Genomic DNA, 19,738 nt, shown 5'->3' with positions numbered 1-19,738 from the left:
TGACTACCACAATCTTGTAAAAGGTTTAAAGGCGTGTACTATAGTTAAATGCAACGGGAGTTTGCAAAGTCATTAACAGTCAAGGGAGGAGTGACTATTCGTAAAGACTATGCAGGCTTTGGTATTTAAAATCACCTCCCCAACCTATGAAGTTTAGCTGGTGCCTCAGTGGATTGATGACCTAAAACTTTGCGGGCATCTGGGAGTGGAGATGGATGTCATCTTTCTGCAGAAGTAGAGGCAACCGACACAGCTTATCAGTGATTACAGAGGACCAAATGAAGGGCCAGGGAGTGATGCTGGATGGGTGAGATCATATTTTGAAATCTGCATAGCATTCCTTGTGCAGTGCTCAGATGCTGGGTTGCAGCTGGGTCCCTGCACGAGAACCAGAGACATACACCCACGCCCACCCAAAATCCTTCATTCACCATGTGCTGGTTCTTCTCCATCATCTGACCTGGGGCTCAAATCAAACCCGATTTCTGCAAGGAAATCACAGTTGTGAGCACGTGCTGGTGCTTAGCCAACATTGAGGCTTCACTTGGTGGGAGGGGAGCCATGGAGAAGCAACCAGCATCCAGAAGTGTTCTGCTAATCTTAACTAATGGAGCAACCTTTGACAAGAGGCATCTTAAGAAGGAAAAGTAATTTTATTTTGTACGAGCCAGGTATCACTCAGGCACAGCACAGGCATTCTCCTCCTAGTTTTACTCATTCTTTCCTATCGGGAAGCTTCAAGGTGTGTCTGCACGTGGTCTGTCCAAAAATATTTGTGGTCACAAAGAGTTGGGGAAGCTCGCTATTCTCATAGTGTCTTCTGGGTTGTTCTTATTAATGGCAGCCATGTGGCTGGCTTGTGAACGTGTCTTTTACACATTTCAAAAGTTACCGTGAAATGTGTTTGTCTCTCCTTTTGTCCCACCTGTGTGAGTCATTAGGTAAAACTGCTGATTAACTCACTGCTCTTTAGTCTCTTTCTGGGTGTAGGCTGTTGTATTTAGGTTGTCCTTTGTTTTTCTCAATCTGGGTGTTTCTGTAAATAGAAACTGCAGATAGTTGTGCCAGAGACTTTATGATCTACTAATTTAGATGCCATTAACGCTTGCTTTTCTTTCATGGCTTTTTCTTCCACTTCTTCCTGTTCTCCCACATTCACACATTTCCACTTTTGCTCTATCCATACCAAGACTGATATTCCTGCTACAGCTCATCACAGAGTTGTGTGCAATGTTTCTGCTAAACTTGGGATCTAATGGGTCTGGGAAGGCAGAGGAATGAAATATGTGCTTGATGTTATTTTCTATTGGAAAAATTTCCTGCCAGTTATGGCAGCAACTCAGGATTGTTTCAGCTTCACAGGGAGCAGTGCAAATATCAACTTCTAAAATTAAAGGTAGCTCACGTGAATGTGCAGAATCATGATAAAAGAAGCTCAGTACACCTGTGTTCTGGCTCTGCTTACACACTTGTCTCCTTCAAAGAATAGGTGTAGAAAGGTGGTTGTTCACTTTCTCACCCTGCTGCCCAAGGAAATGCCTGGGCAGGCTGCAGATGGCCCAGTGGGATAGACTTGCACCCAAACAATCAAAAGCAGAGATTCACTGGCTTGCCAAATGACATGGTATTCCTGAAGAGGAAGGAGTTCCAGCTTCACACAGGGATGGAAAAAGGAAGTGGTTGAACGGTCATTTATTCTAGAGGAGACATATATAGGAATCTACCAGAGAGAAATGTGGGCTTTCCTGGAAAAAAAAAAAAAAATCAGTCCTTTGTCATCTCATGCTATACTAAAACATAAAAATAAGAAAAATGACCTGTCCTTACAAGGAGGTTAGAGATACTAATTAATGTTTGTGAAGCACTAAGTAGTATAGCAATAAATTACATGGGTGATCCTATGAGGATGTTACTAATTGTGTATTCAGGCCAGAGTTTGAATAGGATATAGTAAATGAGGCATGAGGCCGTGCACTTAGCAGTGAGGATAAAACAAGCTAATGAATCGTTGCTCGTTAAATGTATGCCACCCATGTGCACAGAAAGGCTAAAGGTACTGTGTAAAAAGGTACATGTTATCCTGTAATTGAAGGTTTTACAGTGCATGTAAGAGTTACAAATTTTATTTGTCTGGGAAACTTTAAATCAGGCATTTTCTATCCTTGGAAACACAACTTTGCAACCCTGACACTTTTTGAATAGAGGCTTTTTATGGAATTCAGTAGAAATTGTTTAAATATTGTGTTTCCCCTGCTTGTTTTGCCACAGTTGGCACTGAGCTCCTTCTCCCATGCTGCCTTCGCCATCTGGAACAGACTAAATGGCTTTCTGAGTTGCCTTAAATCCCATCACCAAATCCTATCTTCCAGGCCTGTAATTCATGTCCATCTTTCTCATAGGAGAACTCAGTCCCATTTCTTGACCAAGCTTGGCTCCATTAAACTTAAATCCCTGTCAGGTCTTGCCTTTTTTTCTCTATTGCATTTTTATACCACAAAGACATGAATCTATAAGATGTTAATACATCTGCCTACATTTATTAAGGTAAAATGAGACCATCAGGGATTTAGTATTCTGAAGTTTTCCACGTCAGATTAATTAGTTCAGAGAAGTGTTTAGTTCAGTCTAAATTAGGTTTTAATGAAATGGCAGCAAACTGACTGACTATCTATGGAAACTCAGACTGACTGTTCTCTTTCTAAAGAAATTGGAATTCCAGTACCCTGTTGAAGATAAAGGTAAATGAAAAGCAGGGAATCAGATTGCATCCAGAATTGGATATCATCCAATATGTTTCAATTTGGTATCGTAGATATATTATAAATACAGGCAACAGGAAATAAATATCCAACAGTAAAATGGGTATTAATCAAGTGCAGTACTGATACCTAACTTTCCCCCATGCTCAGCTTGTACCATTTCTTTATGTTTAGGTGGAGCTTGAGTGACTTTAGTCATATATACCTTTGATCGGTCTAAAAATCCCCTTGCTTTGCTTTTAAAGGAACAGTTAAAAAAATGTAGAGCTCGTGCCCAGTGAGGGGTGGTTGTGCCTTCGGGATGGAGGTGTGTGTTAATATTACAACTGTATCATGAACCAAGTTCATCCAAGGAGACCAATTTCACCATCGAGTTCCCCTCTCTGCAAAAATTTCAATAGCACCTGGTGGCAGTTTCTCCACACTGCTCCACCCATTCCATCCCCCTTAGCAGGTGCTTGGCAGTTTCTCCACACTGCTCCACCCATTCCATCCCCCTTAGCAGGTGCTTACAGCTGCAGATCGTTTGTATGGGGAATCACTGCTCTGAGCAGCAACTGTATTTTACCCTTTCATTTCTGTAGTGGCATAATCTCTGTTAGGATGTGAATATAACTCCTCAGTTTCCTCCAATCCTACCCCCAGTCATCTGTCCATGGGGTCGCCAGGCATCTTTCCACACCTGTGGCACAATGATCTTTCTGATCAGCACTTTAAATAATGGCTTTCTAATATAGGGTAGAAATGCAGGGGATATTTTGACAAGTGCATCCACAGAAAGTGGAGATGGCACTTGGTGTCCTTTGATCTTTTGTTTCTAATTTGTTTTTACGCTAATTGTTCTAGTGTTTTGTTCCTTTACATCATTTATCCACCATTACTTGATAATATATTAGGTTATTTTGTTTTCCACTAAATTTAGTATCTCAAACATTTTGGTTCTTCTCGTCACTCTGAATTTGTCAAATTGCCACCAGTGTGATCCCTCTCTGCTTTGGATAAGGCTGGTGGAGTGATGGTATTATCTCCACCCTCCTGAGCCTCTGTGGCTTGGCAGAGATCAAATGGTCACATCCTGCGATTTTTCCTGGGACCACAGAACCAGTGATTCTTCAGACACTAAAAACTCTCTTAAATGTGAGATTCTCAGCCTGAGAAAAGGCATTCATTCATGTACCATGCAAATTCAAAATTAATTTATATGATATTCACTGTGGTCTGTGTTCTTTTAAAAAGAAAATAACATTAAGACAGCATAGAGATGAAATTGAAAGAAAGGAAACCAACCCTTCCCTGCTGACAAGCTAATTTTCAGTGCTTGAAGAATTACAGAGTGAAGTAAAATTATTTTATTGCCTTCTTTCATCATTATGCCACAGTACTAATTATGCTCCTGGTGTTCTAAAGTTTATAATGCTATTTCCTGTCACTGAGTTCCTATTTCTTTATTAAATTAATTATTTAAACACATACTTTATGCTGCTAGTGAGGCCCTGGTAGCAGACTATCATCTTACAATGACACCAGTGGGTAAGTTTTCATCCACTGCAAAGATAGAAATGATGGAACAATGGCTGTATAGAATAGAAACCATAGAAAAGTGATTAATATTTTTCAGAATGATCAGCATATGCTGCCACAGAGTGAATATGAAATCATCACATTTTAATATGGAAAACTGATGATGTCTAGAGCATAAATAATAAAAGTTACACAAACATATCTTGGCATGCATACAAGAGACTAGAGTATGGAAGGCACTATACATCCTAAAGGATACTTGCTTTGCTGCAATCACTGCTTTGCATAGACTTCAGGAGGAGTGACCTTTCATTTCAGCCACTACTCCCAGCTGACTTCAGAAAGATCTAAGGAATTTCAATCAAGAAATGAGCAAATCTGTGATAAAGATGGACCCACTGCCACAGCTCTGATAAGCTCAGGGCTTAACATGGAACAAAGGGTCATTGCTGTCTGGTCTGGGAAGTGTTAGCAAACTGCTTGTGAGTGTAGGCAAGCTTAATAATGACAACCAGCTTCAAGGTGCCTCCCGATCACTGCTAGAAGGAGAAGTATGAAATATGACTCTGTTCTTGTTAAGAGTATAATAAAGTTATGGACAGAGAGAATACACAATTGAAGGATTAACCACCAAGGAGAAACAGTCCCTCATGGGAACCACGCTTGTGCTACTAAAGGGAGTGCCTTATGGCAATTTAATCAAATGGCCAACTGCAATAAGTCTTCAAAAACATTTTAATGTAGTCCTTAAAGCAATGTTGTACCTTTTCCCCAAGGCTCCTAGAAGCCTTTTGGCAGCTGGGGATTTCCGCACAGGAGCCACCCCTGTGGCACCTCTAGGATTGGAGCTGCCAAAGGTGATGGCAAAGGGTTTGGCACTGCTGGCTGAAATGCATCTGGGGATGTGCTGGGGAGAAGTCCCTGGCCAGGGAGGAGTGGTGAGTTACTGCAGCTCCTTTGCTCTGTTGGAACAAAGAGAGGCAAGTTAGGGACCAGGGCTGGAGGTTAGCAAACGCTGAGCCCATAGGAAATTCCAGCATTAAGACTAAGGCTCTGCTATTAAGGAACGCATTTACACCTGAATGAGGTCTCCAAACCTAGGATGCCTGTCATCAGTGCACTCACTTGGCAAAATTTAGTGGTGCAGGTTCCAACCATACTTTCAGCAATTGTCACAGGCTTGTTTGCAGACACGGTCAGACCTGACTTTGGAATCTCTACTTCCATATCCGTATTTTTCTCTCCATTCAAGGATTACAGGTGCCACTCCCGATAAAGCCATTGGAAATCACACCCAAATATTTGGGAACAGAAACCTAGCCTGATCACTTAAAGCCAATGTAGCGTTTTCCCAAAGTCTTTCAGATAAAATCAGAAAGTTGTTTACGTTTTAAATAAATTGATGGTAGACTGTTTTATTTTTAAGGAAAAAGGTTTTTTTCTTTTTTTTTTCCTCTCAGTAATTACAAAATTTCTGGTATTGACGGAAACAGTACATAAGTGAGGCAGATCATGGAAAAAAAAATTTTAAGAGCTTTGTCACTGTCTTTCCTGTCCTATTACTCAACTTAAGTGTTCAACCTCTTCTGTGTGAAGACCACTAGGTTAGACAAATCATTGTAGTGATTTTGTCATACAAGCAAATGCTTAAGGCAAATTTAGATCATCAGAATAATTTCCCATTTTTCCTACATTTATAGATAGTTTGTATCTTATTTTCTGTCCCGTTGCTAATTATCTTAAAAGGGGCTTTGTAATAGAAAAGGATTTTTGTCACCGAACCAGTCATTTTTCTGGCACACTGCACTGCTAGTAATGCAATTGCTTAACTAAAAATTGGTGCAGCTTTAACATCATAACATAATCACTCATTTCTTTGCCTTTCATTCTAATAATGTAAGACATAATGAACTCTTGGTAGATATAGTAATATCCCATAAGTATTTCTATAGGATTTATGTTGTCATTTAATATTATTTCAAAGGAAAAAACATAATTCTTGCCATTTTGCTCAGCTACCCATTTTGTGATTTTTTTGTTCTCCTACTATCACTGAAAAGAAATGATCAAATTAACCATTTTAACAAGCATTTGCTAGTTGTGCCTACATACTATTCATTTAAATGACTTGTGAAATCAATCAAATCATGGGGCCTAGTCTTCTTTCCCTGAATAATGACTTCAAGGAAGATCCACCTCCTCTCCGGGAAAGAATGGATAGCTGGGAATGCTCAGGGGAATAAAAGGATTTAAAGCACCGCACATAAAAGGCTGAGTAGAGGAGTCTTTGAAAATAAATGCAGGCTTCAACAAAGGATGAGAAAGAAAAGGGTACAGAGGGAGGGGCTTGATGTAGATATGGACAGTGCATACAGAAGAGGCTGATGAGGAGATGCATAATACCCCAATCGAATGAGCTGTAGGTGCTGAGCTATAGGCTGAGGAAAATGCATTTTGATGAGGGGCATAGGATATGCAGAGACTGGCTGTGGCTGATGGGGTAATGAAGAGACCTCAAAAGGAAGCCAGTCTGGAAAATTAACCTAATTCTCTTAAAACAAAGCGTTTGCATTTCCACTAGTATGCAATGAGCTGTTCTTCACAACCAAAAAATTATGAAGCTGAGAAAAAGAGATGAGGTCCATTTAATATTTTAAAAATTACAACAACTCTTTTCCCCGTATCCCTTATTTAGGGTTAATTGAATTAAAAGGCGCCCAGTTTGTCATTACCCAGAGTGGTGAAAAGAATCATAATATTACCTCACAGTTACACAGCTTCTGCCTGGATTTTTGCATTGGTAGCAAAGTCTTTCTGGAAGATTTTCTTAGAGCAGGACTGAAGTAGCTGTAGCATTTCTAGTGAGTGTTTACATGCACTTCTCCAGAAAACAAGCAAACATAGAAATGATAAAAGAAGATGGTGAGTAATATTCTTAGATTAGCATCCTTAGAGTTCAAAATATTAAAAAAAAAATTAAGCTATTTTTTCAGTTTTTGTTGTTTCAGTAAGTTGTTGGTGGGTTAAACATGTAATTAAAAAGGAATGCACACATGGTAAATACTTTTAATTGTGTCAGAGCTAACAACTTTGTGGAGATATGCGAGATCATCATCACCGCCTGACAAAATTCCAATCATGTATATTCAGCCACCCCCAATTATTGAAGTAACAGTTGAGTCATGAGACTTACTCATGGATATTTGGCACTACTCTCCACTGACATTACCTATCAGACCAGACCAGTCATGGGTCTGACCAAGTACTGCAATGACAATGTTTTTCTAGGAGTGTTTGTGATGCTTTGTGAAGATCATGTTTGAGCAGTTCAGTAATTTTGGTCTGGAAGAATAAAAATGCCACTGTTGCTCCATAATACTTTGTTGAGACTCAAATGCTGCAGTGTTTTCTGAATATAAGATACAAATTTTAAAATAAATGTAACGCTTGGGACTCTGCTGACTGTGACAGACAGGATAACCAGTGGTGAGTGCTTTTGGATGCTGAAGGGCATCATCAAGGCCATCTTCTGTGAGTTGGTGCCATACTTTCACCATCCTCACATGAGATTTCAGAACCCAGAGCCATGTCCAAGTAAATGACTGCCATTCTTTAGAGTCTTGCAGCCTCTGACCATTATTCCTTGGTCACTAATTCCTTTGGGGTGAGCAAGTATGCCACAGGTAAAGAAGGTATGGAGATTTTGTCCTCAGTAGTGCTGTGGGTGACATCTGAGAAGTTCTTCAAGGCTTTAGTCTCCAAGACTTCTGAGAAAGAAGTTTTGATAAGATTCTTATCTTATTCTTCTACTTCCAGCCTACTGCAGCTACATACATAAGGCTTTGCTCAACCTCTGAGACTGCCACTGGGTTATTGTGCCCCTTGAAAAACTCCACTTTCTATCATAGTACACATTTGTTGGAAATGTAATTTCTTTGAGGTTGCAGACTGCAATTACTTGAGTGTTTTTGGCAGGTGTGAGAGGACACTTCCAGTGTGGTAGAGGAGATAGAAGTGTGGGGAAAATACAATACAAAAACGATGGGTTCAGCAGCAAAAGACAGAAAAATGAGAAAGGAAGGGTTTCAGATCTAAAATACGAATGACTGAGGATAAAGCAGGACGGATAGACACTGCTAAATTGATTGAGGATAGGAAGTTGGCAACAAATAGGAAGATACATGCAGTACCTGACTATGCAACCTCCTTCATGCTCTGAGGCCACTCTTCAGGGTCTGACAGCTTTGGGGAATGCATGTACCTTAACTACATAGGAGAGGTTCTTGTCATGGAAAGTGCACATGAGGATTTAGGACCAATTACTCCACTGAGTGTTGGAATGCTGTAGAGTTCTGGTTTCATGCAACAGGAATCTGCTTTGTGCACATCAATATCACTTTGAGAAACCAGTTAATATGTGACAAATGGGTATTTGCTTCAAAACTACCCTATTGCTGTGAACTGAATTACTAAGTTAACAGAATGGCTGTGCATGTAAGCGCATGAATATGTCTCTTCATGACCATGAGCAACATTATTATTATTATTATTATTATTTATTTTCCTTAAGGGTTGAAAAGGCACATGATTAAAAAGAAATAATATGATTACAGCTTATGGTTTCTGGCTTTCTGCAAAATGGAGAAAATGAAAAAGAACATCTTGTTAACAGGACAGCTTTGCAACAATACAAAGAACTGCATTCATACTTTGCTTTTCTGCCATGTTGTAAATATTTCAACCCCAAATAAATTCGTGTAGTAGCTGAAAAATGTGTTGATTTCATAAGTACAAATCTTTGAGCAATGCCATATGCTTTTTTTTTTTTTAAGACCAAATGAATTGAAAGATCTGCAGCCCTGAGGAAGGAAGGAAATAGTAACCATCTGTGAAAATTGATTTCTGTATTTACACCATAATGGTGAATTATCTGCATGCCCTTTGATTAAAGGTTAACTTTTGTTGGTTCCCTAAACCCTAAAGAATACAGTTTAAGGCTTCAACTTAGCAGTGTCTGAAGCTCTGCAGAACTGACACTGATAGGCCATAGCATCTTGAAAATAAGCCCTTTTGTAGCTTTCATGGGAGTAATTTTCTTTCATGTACTAGTATTGCTAAGTTTAGCTTGTGGTTAGGTCTCTCAAACCATGGTCAGATGAGCAGTTGTGGCTGGGAACAGACTTCCCTGCTCTTGCCCTGCACCTGTGTCCTGTCCACCAGCTGTAATCTGGAAGCTGTGGAGCTGGTTGAGACGAGGGTCAGGGGTTTTCAGCGGCAGTGGAGATCCACTCTTGTGCCTGTCTAGCTCCCAGACTAGCCTGAATCTCAGCATCCCTTAGCAGACACAGTTCACTTTGTTTCTGTTGGGACCCTGTCCGAACTATGACCTTTGATAAAGAAATTTCACCTTCGTGAAGGCTTCAGACATCTTCTACAGTAGATCTCCTTTTTCTTATCATGCATCCTACTATAACTCATGCAGTAAAACTAGCAGGGGAGACTTGGATTAGTTTAATATGTGATGCAGCTTTCAGGAACCCCCAGAATATAGCAACATCATCTTCCGTCAGTAATGATCATGAAGGCAGTCTCAAATGCAGGATTTGGATTGCCTATTGATGATTGCACCTGTTTGTTATCTCATTTGTGAAAAGTAGAGATCTGAAAGATGAATTAACACCTTTTGCTCCTCAGTGCAGAACTATTCTCTGTATTTGATTCTTCTCCTAGCCTATCATATAGAAAAGCTCATAAAAATGGCACCAAGACAGTTCACTGTTAATGAGTATTTTTTGATGTAATATTTCACTACATTTTTAAGGGTGAATTTATAGCTGATCACACATTTTTTCCTAGTGAAGATAGGCTATAAAGTCACATCTGGCAAAAGGGGTTTTCCTGTAACTTCTTTGTTTTGTGGAAGATGGTTCTGTGCACCATCTCCTGAGAATTCTGAGCTGAGCAAGACTAACCAATAAACATAACTGTAGCAGAGATCTGGACTGAGAGCAATGCCCTCACAATAAGAAACCCATAGAAGCTGTTGCAGCAAGACGAGATATGGTTTGCAGAAGTTCTGAACCTCAGTTATATTTATCCCACAAGCTGTCACCAGTGTGGCCATGCTGTGAAGAAGCACAATACCTAAGATGAACTGGTAGAGAACTTTACTGTAATTTCACTGCAACATCAAATCTTCAAAAAATATGTGTACAGATATTCCTGTGTCTCTGTCACTCCACTATTTTATTGAGCTAAAGTCATGGCCCTTCAGTTTCTCTCAGCAGTCCACTAAGCAGAAACATGGGATCCAAGAAAAATTCTACCTAAGAAAGGGGTAGAGATGGAGGATTATCGAACTGAAGTGTGTGAGGCAGGGAGTGGCAGAAAGAAGCTCCTTTTTGGTACGGTTTGTCACTTTTATTCCTCTGTGAGCTAATGCCTTTCTCTGTTCATGCTTCACTGATTCTCTCTCCCACTAGGCTCAAATTCTGCCTCTCAGCAGTCAAGGGGTATGGGTAATAAATCCTGAATGCAGGCAAGGGGTGCTTAAGATCAGGAAACCAAAAAGCTGGATACCCTGGCTGAAGTCTGCCAAGGCTCAGAGGAGCACAGCAGCATGCCAGATCCTCCCTGGATTTGAGTGTATCAGCCTGGTAAGTGCCCAGAAAGAGGGCCCAAACTGCAGTGCTGCTTTTGTGGTACACTATCACTACTACAGTGGTTTTACTATAGAACTCGTCTCAAAACCAAATCAGATTCCCAAGCTAATACAGGACAAAGCCTTGAAGACAAATAACAATGTATTTTAATAGTGCATTTCTTTTTACCAGCAAACATGAAAAAAAGACACAGTGATTCCAGATTACAATGTTAGAGATGCATGAAGAACATCTGTCATTATGACAGAATCATAAATCATTGTGCTGAAATCCTGACACGCCTTTTCTTCATTGGCAAAGTAATTTTTTAAAATGGGATATAATTAAGTTGCTTAGAGCCACATATTACCTATTTTAAACCTATTTTTTTTTTCATGTGAAAACTGTCAGATGAAACACACTGGTTTTGTTTTGTTTTTAAATGAAGTTAATAAAAGAACCTGACCACTGTTTATCATAGCAATTGAAAGCTCTGCTAGGAACTGTCCCATGTGAAGAAATTATAAGGAAAATAAACCTGTGAGTAAGCGAAACCATGCTGTAGGTGCACCAGCAAACCATCCTGACATGGAAGACAGATAAGTAGTAAGAGACCAGTATATCTGTATCAGGAATTCTCCAGTGACTTGAATATCAAAAAGGAAATCCTACAAAGAGTGAAATCAAGGGCATATAAGATGATGGGTAATAAAGCAGTGGCATAAACATCTAGAGATAAAACTAGAAAGAATCAGTCACAAAATGACTTACAACTTTCCTGGAGCATAAAATGGAAGAAAGAGAGGTTCTTAAATACCATGAAGTTAGAGGAAGAGAAGGGCAGAGGCACAAATAACAGGTACCCAGAGTTGAGGGAAATGTTTATTAATTTTGCTACTTTCTTCACATACACATAAACATTAATGATAGGTATTTAACAATGTTATTTTTTTAACAGAATGACATATGCCAGAGTAGGGGCAAAAAGTAAAAGAATGTTTGAGTAAGTCAGACGTACGCAAGCCTCTAGTGCTTGCTGAAATTCACTTAATACCCACTGGCCTCTTGACTTACCTCTGAGAGTTCCTGAAAGAGTGGATAAGTCACCAGGGCCTACAGCAACTATGTAGCCTAAGATGGAAATACAGTCAGCATCATACCTACAATATTTGGTAATTATCAGAAATCTGACGTTACAATATACATTTTGAATAATTTTAAACAAACTATTTTAAACCAAACACCCACTTGGTTTAAAGCCTTGCTCTTCATTAATTCTTCCCATTGTGGCACCTGGGTTTTAAAAAAGGAAAAGAAAAAAAAATTTAGTAAGGTTTTTGTTTCTTAAATTTGGCATTCTCAGCAAGCTTAGATTTCAACACCCTTAAGAAGTTGTTGGCTGTTTGCAGGGTTATAACTGCTCCTGCTTTTAAAAATGGGAAAGGAAGAACCTAGGGAATTACAGAGTACTCTGCCTAACGTCAATACCGAGAAAGATAATGAGACAAATTATTGAGAAGTAAATTCATACACGCCATGAGAAGAAGGTGATAAGAAGCGTCCAACACGAATTTGTCAAACTAATCTAATTTCCTTCTTGAATAAGGCTACTGGTCCAATAGATAAGGAAAAGCACTTCAAATGACTGTATGTAAGACCCAAGATGTATCTTGACCTGAGTAAGGCTTTGACATCGTCCTGTATGCTCATAAATGAACTGGGGAAAGCTGTTCCATTTGAAATCACCCCTAATTCAATCCACTGTCAAAAGTAAACCTAATACCTGGCTGTTGGTAGCTGCACTTGGAGATGTCTTGCACAGCTCCTAATGGATACACATCTGTTAAACATTTCAATATAGACTTAGATGACAGAATTTGAAATCATTATAAGCTTGGTAGGTGACAACATGTAAAGATTTGCAAAATGTGCTCAAGGACAGAATTAGAATTCAAAAATGTCCTGATAGGTTGTGAAATCCAACATGAAAAATTTGAACAAAGGCAATCGCAGAGGGCTACATTTGGGAGGATGAAATCAAAAGCGTAACCACAAAATGCCACTGCAGATAAAGATCTAATGATTAATGAGGGCCATGAACGAGCCAACAGTGTGATACTGCTGAGGAAAAGAGATAAATGTAATTCTAGATTTTCTTGAATTGTCTGCTCAAAACAGTGTATGTTAGATGGGATAATTAGCATGCTCTTCTTGGCACTGGTGAGGCCTCAGCTAAAATACTGTTTTACTCTGAGGCACCATAATTTCAGAAAGATGTAGATCAGCTGGAAGCAATCCAGAGATCAACAAGGATGAAGATTGGAAAATTGGATCCATAAAGCAAGGTTGCAAGTTCTAGTTTTGTTTTAATCTTTAAAAAAAAAAAGGTTATATGGTGTTCAACAGTCTTTGAGTACATAAAAGGCTATTACAAAGAGGGTAGTGTTATGTTTTTTCATGCCCCCTAATGACACACAGAATGTCAAGGAAACCTTTTTCAGCTGTACTATAATAAGCATTACAGTAACACATTCTAACTAGAAGAAAAGATTATTGCTGGAATATATTACCCAAGAAGGTTGTATAATACTTGCCATTATTGATTTTAGATACAAATCAGAAGGACTGTCATCTCAACTTATCAAGACAGTTGTGGACTTTCTTTGAAGTTAGGAGATGGACCAGGTGCGTATTTTGTAGCAGGTGGCTGAGATCACTGGAACTGGGACAGAGCATACAAATTATTACAGGGTAATCCGTAACATATTTTCACTAAGAAAGCACTTGAAAATTCCATGTGTGGTTTTGGGCATAGTCAGGTGCTGTTATGGAATATTGAACAGTTGTTCTCTGGTTTTGTTTTTTTTTTTAAACATCTTTCCTTTGATTTTGTGTTGTGGGATTTTTGGTTTGTTTTACCTCAGGAAGGCTTGGTACAGCTTTGATTAAAAATATTGAGGAATAAGAAATTACATAACCCCTTGAGATCCCATCCAAATCTATATTTCCATGATTCATGTGCAACCTACTGTCTTTTTCTAAGCTGTTGAAGAGCTTTCCAAGCACAAGTTAATTATTAAACTAGTTCTTTTCCCAGGGCAGTAATGACCTAATCATTTATGATAGTGCTCAAATAAGGAATTAAACAAACATATCCAGAATAAACACAGATCAAATCATCTTTGCCAATGGAAAAGGACAAAATCTTGTTTTCATGCCAGTGGGTCTGCAAAACAACGGCACAAATACAGATGTCAGTAAAACTAACAAATGCAGACTTCTCAACCTGTGAGAAATTCTCTGTTTTAGTAATTCTTTTTATTCAAAATTCTAGGATGTTTTTCTATTTTGGAAAATCAGAAGAATGGGAATGAGAAAAAATGCAAGTGTTTTGAAAAGGTTGGAAGGTTTTGAGGGCTTGAATTACAACTGAACATTTCAACATTCAAAACCCAAAATGTTGCAGTCATGGTGTACCATATAAATATCTATCTATCTATCTATCTATCTATCTATATCTTAGCTAGGGGAGCACAGAGCCCTCGTATACACAAGAAAATGCCAACCAGAATTACTGTGCAAGTAAAATAGCATTCTGCAATATGATATTTTTTGTGTTAGCTCAAAATAAATCTCTTTAAAATCATACTCACAAAGGAAAACTGAGCAAACCCATTTATTTTTCTATTTTTTTAAAATTACTTAAAACTAAGGGTTTTTTTCAGAAAATATACTCTTTGCTAGAAATTCAAACCCATATAAAACTTCTGAAAAATTCTAGTCACTAATAAGTATGAAAAGAACTGGCTCAAAAATGTTTTCTAGAGGAATCTGTGCTCATCAGAGTGGACTGTAGTGTTGACCAAAATATGACTGTGAACTGGAAGTGTTTGCAGTCACCATTGTTATTTTAGTCTAGTAAAAAGATGATCCTCAAAGATAGGATCAGGGTTATGACTTCCCAGAAATTCAGAAATATTTTTAGGTTTGGTGTTTATAGGCTATACTTCAGTCAATATCCACTGGTTCTTTTGTTTTTTTAAAACTATACATAACGTTTAGACACCAGAAAAATTATTTCATACTGCACAAGAATTTTCTCTCTTATGAAAAAAACACTGGAGCTCGTGAATTTTGCTGTGCAAATGGGTAAATACTGACATAATAAATCTGGCTTGCATCAGGTAAATCATTAGACACCCTACCCTTGGATCAACACTTGCAGAATTTCAAGGACCCTGGGACAAACATGTCAGGTGTCAAGGACAGGCTTAATCGCAAAGCACAGGGAGGGACAATTAGACAATGGGGGTTGGGGTAGATGACCTTTAAAGATCTGTTCCAAACCAAGCTCTTCTATGATTCTATGACCCAAGAGAAGAGAACTCAGCTGAGCTGAGCTTGCTCAGGGCAGCCCCAGTGAGACGATTCCATTGCTGGGACCTGTAAATCTGAAGGTGGACTCTTTGGTTTGCAGGCCAGCGTGTTGGTACAGCCCCACTGCACACGCCAACAGACTAAAGTGTCTTAAGCGGCTTAAATAGCTTTAAGCAGCTTTGAAGACTTAGATACTTTAAGCTTATAAAGCAGTTTAAGCTGCTTAAACCACTCTAGGACTTTAACAAGGGCCCCACGATGCCGCTCCTTGCCTGGTGAGTGAAACAAAGCTGGCTGCAGCTCCCTCGCCATCGGCTGGAAGGATGGATCTGCAGGGTTGCCACAGATCCAGCCAGGAATCTGCTGATATTGACATACTTTTTCAATGATGATGTATAAAATAATGCATCATATACTTTCTCCCCTTGGTTAACTCATTGTTACTTTCTTTTCTTTTAGCTACTTCACTTCCCCAGCCCCCTCTGGGCATTTTTTTTTCTATTTTTGGCCATTTAGCTCAGGTTCTTTCAGTATCTCTTTTCTGTCTAATTAATTCTTCCTAAAGAGATCAGTGGACTGCTCTTACTGCAGTGGTACACTTTCATGAAGAAAACACATCTCAATTCAGCCTATTCAACCCACAGAGCCGTGCTGGGGGTAATTGTTCATTTGTATCATGATGGTTTAACCTAAATCTAGAACTCTTTTTCTCAGAAGAAGGGCATGACTTGATAGAAGCATTGTGGAAAAACCCAACTGTGTAATCCCAGGAAGTACCAGTGGCAGTCATTAGGTTATCACCTACAAAATCAGGTAACCAGATGGGAGAGCATTGTTCATGAGAAGGACTACAATGCACCAAATCTGCGTCAGTTTCTGGCATTTTGGAGGTTTCAGAAAGGATGTAGGAGGAGGAACTCTGGGCACAGCTGTCCAGAAAAATGGGTAAATGTATGTTCCTACACTGAATCTCTTAGGGCTGGAAGGACTTTGCTTTCAGTTTTTACTTCATCTGTCTGAATTTGGGGTATGCTGTGCAAACCACAACTCATGTTGTTCTTACCAAAGGATGTAACACCCCCTCCCCCTTACACAGAAGACAGCAGCTGAGTGTAGGTTTGGTTTGGTTTAGTGACAACTCACTTTGAACTGCCACGCTAATAACTAGGCAGTGGTGATAATATACTGGAGCACTTGAGTTGGATGTGATGTCCTTGCTGCTGAGGATCCTCTTAGGCCTACATCATCCCATTTCTTTTGTGTTCGAATTCCCTTTCCAGTTGCTTTACAAAGAACATTCTCCACTTCTCTTTCATATCCTTCACCCATTTCCTGGGCCGTACTCTAACTTCTCAGGTGTTCTCTCTCTGCAGGCCTCAACTTACCTGGGCCCGTATTTTTCACAGGCTTATGGAGTCCCATCACATGCACCTTCGCATATATCACACACTTCAATCACAATTTAGCTATGAAGTGTAACTATAAAGCTTATCATACTCAAAAATGTGTTTGAAAGACTTGAGAGTGTAAGCAGGAAGAGCGATAATGGTCAGCCTTACTCACTGATCTATTTTTTTCCTGATTATCTATATTATATGTTCCTAAATGATGTTCCTTATCACCATTGTGTATTGAATGCACACTATGTCCAATGTGACATAGTTTACAAGCATTACTTAACACTTTCATGAAGGCTTGCTTTATACCAAATGCTGTTTTTTTCCAATATTATGCTAAAAGCATGTTTGTCTCCATTTATATTGAATAAAATGATTTCTAGCATGATCTAGTCTTTTCAAGTCATCAATGCATTTTAATCTCTTCTCCCATTTATCCACCTATCAATTATTACTTCCTTCAAAATGTGTTTAAACCCCTACATATGATATCAATAGGATTCACCAGCGTGGTGAGTGATTGAATCTTTTTTTTCTTAAATATTGGTTCGATATGCTCCCATCAGACCACCACTGGTAGTTAATAGATATATTTGTAGTGGAGTGTTGGAACCATGGGAGCAGGGTTTGCTTGTGTTCATGACTTTTGTCTATATCATCCTCCTCATTGTCCCAGCTCCTTCTCAAGCTCCAGCCAGTTTTGTAGGATAAAGAGCAGTTTGTCTGGACTCCCTGTGGGCTTTGTGATCAGTGGGACAGTGTTAGCTGCTTGGTGTCCATCCAGGTCTCAGGCTGGAGAGGGTGAGCTGCACCCACCATTCCTTCAGCTCCAACAGTAATTTGGGTCTCATTCTTCTCTAGGAAGCTGCTCATTTGCAGCAATAATTAATGATGGGAATTAATGATGATAAGGTTAATTGTAAGCACAGAAAACTCATTTTTTTTAACCCTGAAAATGTCTATGTGGTCACCTACTCACAACTCATGTATTTTCTTTGCAATATTTACTATTACATCTGAGGAAACAAAGGTCCTATTCATGTTGCAAGAGAGTTTGGGTAGTTTCACAACTGAAGAATTTTTTTAACATTTGTAAACCAGAAAACAGAAATGAGGCATCAGGTCATGTATACAGGCCATAGTTTGGCAGACATTTACACTTACGGCCAAATTTCAATTGGAACTTGATTTCCCTTGACTTCCAGGAAACCTCAGCGTATGTTAAAATTAACTCTGCTGCTTTGAGGTGATAGCAGCACTGCATGTTTGCATGGCTTGATAAACAACTGTGTGTGCACCAGAAGTATTTTGTTGACTGCGTTAAGCCTGGTGAGGTCACACATCTGTGCTGATCCATTCACCAATGGAGAAAGAAAGTTTTCAGTGCTGCTGCTGGACTAAATCACCAAGTGCTGGCAGGCTGCTGGGGTCATGTTGCTGGGCAGATCATCAGGTGTTGGCCAGTCACTGAGGGCTGCTCGCAGAGCAAAATGTACAGGACAGCAGACTCACCCTTCCTTCCTTCCTTCCGAATTCCTTCCTTCCTTCCTTCCTTCCGAATTCCTTCCTTCCCAATTCCTTCCCAATTCCTTCCTTCCGAATTCCTTCCCAATTCCTTCCTTCCTTCCTTCCTTCCTTCCTTCTGAATTCCTTCCTTCCTTCTTTCCTTCCTTCCTTCCTTCCTTCCGAATTCCTTCCTTCCTTCCTTCCTTCCTTCCTTCCGAATTCCTTCCTTCCTTCCAAATTCCTTCCGAATTCCTTCCGAATTCCTTCCTTCCTTCCTTCCGAATTCCTTCCTTCCTTCCGAATTCCTTCCGAATTCCTTCCTTCCGAATTCCTTCCGAATTCCTTCCTTCCTTCCGAATTCCTTCCGAATTCCTTCCGAATTCCTTCCGACTTCCTTCCTTCCTTCCGAATTCCTTCCTTCCTTCCTTCCGAATTCCTTCCCAATTCCTTCCTTCCTTCCTTCCTTCCTTCCTTCCTTCCTTCCTTCCTTCCTTCCTTCCTTCCTTCCTTCCTTCCTTCCTTCCTTCCGAATTCCTTCCTTCCGAATTCCTTCCCAATTCCTTCCTTCCGAATTCCTTCCCAATTCCTTCCTTCCTTCCTTCCTTCCTTCCTTCTGAATTCCTTCCTTCCTTCCTTCCTTCCTTCCTTCCTTCCTTCCTTCCTTCCTTCCTTCCTTCCTTCCTTCCTTCCTTCCTTCCTTCCTTCCTTCCTTCCTTCCTTCCTTCCTTCCTTCCTTCCTTCCGAATTCCTTCCGAATTCCTTCCTTCCTTCCGAATTCCTTCCTTCCTTCCTTCCTTCCTTCCTTCCGAATTCCTTCCGAATTCCTTCCTTCCTTCCGAATTCCTTCCGAATTCCTTCCGAATTCCTTCCTTCCTTCCTTCCGAATTCCTTCCTTCTGAATTCCTTCCGAATTCCTTCCTTCCTTCCGAATTCCTTCCTTCCTTCCGAATTCCTTCCGAATTCCTTCCTTCCTTCCTTCCTTCCTTCCGAATTCCTTCCTTCCTTCCGAATTCCTTCCGAATTCCTTCCGACTTCCTTCCTTCCTTCCGAATTCCTTCCTTCCTTCCTTCCGAATTCCTTCCCAATTCCTTCCTTCCTTCCTTCCTTCCTTCCTTCCTTCCTTCCTTCCTTCCTTCCTTCCTTCCTTCCTTCCTTCCTTCCTTCCTTCCTTCCGAATTCCTTCCCAATTCCTTCCTTCCGAATTCCTTCCCAATTCCTTCCTTCCTTCCTTCCTTCCTTCCTTCTGAATTCCTTCCTTCCTTCCTTCCTTCCTTCCTTCCTTCCTTCCTTCCTTCCTTCCTTCCTTCCTTCCTTCCTTCCTTCCTTCCTTCCTTCCGAATTCCTTCCTTCCTTCCGAATTCCTTCCTTCCTTCCTTCCTTCCTTCCTTCCGAATTCCTTCCGAATTCCTTCCTTCCTTCCGAATTCCTTCCGAATTCCTTCCGAATTCCTTCCTTCCTTCCTTCCGAATTCCTTCCTTCTGAATTCCTTCCGAATTCCTTCCTTCCTTCCGAATTCCTTCCTTCCTTCCGAATTCCT

The 19,738-nt window shown here is 39.9% G+C and overlaps 2 long non-coding RNA genes across 6 annotated transcripts in view; one reads left to right on the top strand and one right to left on the bottom strand.

Moving 5' to 3' along the window:
* Positions 1–634: 634 nt before the first annotated feature.
* On the bottom strand, positions 635–12,404 carry LOC116443277. Of its 2 annotated transcripts, none has more exons than XR_004239805.1 (5): positions 12,170–12,404; positions 11,996–12,052; positions 7,043–7,161; positions 5,045–5,242; positions 635–1,745 (listed from the first exon to the last, which is right to left on the bottom strand). It is a non-coding gene; the product is annotated as an uncharacterized LOC116443277 (long non-coding RNA). The 2 variants fall into 2 exon arrangements; XR_004239804.1 differs by having other exon boundaries at positions 7,043–7,158; positions 12,170–12,403.
* The window catches only part of LOC116443276, a 23,030-nt gene continuing 12,642 nt past the window's right edge, over positions 9,351–19,738 (top strand). For 2 of the 4 annotated variants that reach the window (XR_004239800.1, XR_004239801.1), the window contains exons 1-2: positions 9,351–10,936; positions 13,531–13,606. This is a non-coding gene — a long non-coding RNA (uncharacterized LOC116443276). The remainder of the gene's footprint in view (positions 10,937–13,530; positions 13,607–19,738) is intronic. The other 2 variants (XR_004239803.1, XR_004239802.1) reach the window with 1 other exon arrangement.

Source organism: Corvus moneduloides, chromosome 4 (assembly GCF_009650955.1).
Source record: "Corvus moneduloides isolate bCorMon1 chromosome 4, bCorMon1.pri, whole genome shotgun sequence".
NCBI lineage: Eukaryota > Metazoa > Chordata > Aves > Passeriformes > Corvidae > Corvus > Corvus moneduloides.
The sequence above is the reverse complement of the archived record's forward strand: the minus strand, read 5'-3'. Positions and strand labels throughout refer to the sequence as shown.